Here is a 1,134-nt window from a genome sequence, read left to right on the forward strand (position 1 = left end):
GAGAAGGAAGTGGCCACTTTTTTAAAGGGAGAGAGACCACGCCCCAATGGGCTGGTATCTCAGCGGCTATAGGCTGGAGGAGCGGAAGGACCTCCCGCAACGCTAAAGTTTGGTGATGTTCACAGCAGCTTTAAAAAATCTCTAAACGGCCATTTCCATTTTAATCACTAGATGTGGATTATAACCTTCAATCTGAAAGTCTTCAACTTTGAAATCATCAATTGTCTCAACTTTTTGAAGAATTTTGAGCTTTGGGAAAGGTCTTGGGTCTTGCTGAAGCAAAAAATAAAATCATGTTTTACTTTATATCTGTTCCCATGTCTCCTTTTGAAACAACACAGTATTTTATCACAAAGTACTTCTTTACAGCAATGCAATACAGTACTGTCTTTCTTTTCTGCAAGATTAGGGATTGCGCCTAAAGCCTCAGAAGAGCTACATTATTAATCTGCCATCAGCTATGGTCCAGCTTTTTATCAGCTTTTTATTCTGAGACAGGGTCTTAGTCAAGGTATCTAGGCTTATGTTGAACCCACTCTGTAGCCCAGGCAAGCCTTGAACTTGGAATGCTCCTGCTCCAGCCTAAGTAGCTGTGAATACAACATGAAGTCACCAGATAACTCGTGAGAAGTACATTCAACACAGGGACACAATTCTTGACTTTTCTGAGTCTAACTTTTTTCCTTAATGTTCACAAAACATTGACACTCATATACTTATTACCATTTCAATTCATTTGCTGGCTGCTGTATTATAGGAATTTGAAAGGAATTTAAAAAGACAGGCTTTTTAAAGTTTAGTACTTAAGCATAAAACTAAAGTCAAACATTTATTTTTCAGCTCCTCAAGTAAAATTATGAGTTAAAATGCATATCTCCTGGCTCTTCTCTCTGGTACTGATGCTTAATACCTTACTGTGTTCTGTGCTTGTGGTTGGTAAGGCCAATGACGGCTTCATTCCCGCTTATCTCCTTTATTAAAAGCCCTGCATTTGGAGCACTTCAATGTAAGACAGCATCAACCAGAGTGTAGTAATAGGTGCGGCGGGGCTGCATCCCCAGAACCCCGGCCGCACCCCGGCCGCCTCCGGCTAGCTTTACCCGAAATAATTACACGGACACTGTATTCTTTTAA

The 1,134-nt window shown here is 40.7% G+C and overlaps 1 pseudogene; it reads right to left on the reverse strand.

Annotated features, from left to right (window-relative positions):
* Positions 1 to 141: 141 nt before the first annotated feature.
* The window catches only part of LOC101986238, an 11,482-nt pseudogene continuing 10,489 nt past the window's right edge, over positions 142 to 1,134 (reverse strand).

The sequence above is a fragment of the Microtus ochrogaster genome, unplaced genomic scaffold (genome assembly GCF_000317375.1).
Source record: "Microtus ochrogaster isolate Prairie Vole_2 unplaced genomic scaffold, MicOch1.0 UNK14, whole genome shotgun sequence".
NCBI lineage: Eukaryota > Metazoa > Chordata > Mammalia > Rodentia > Cricetidae > Microtus > Microtus ochrogaster.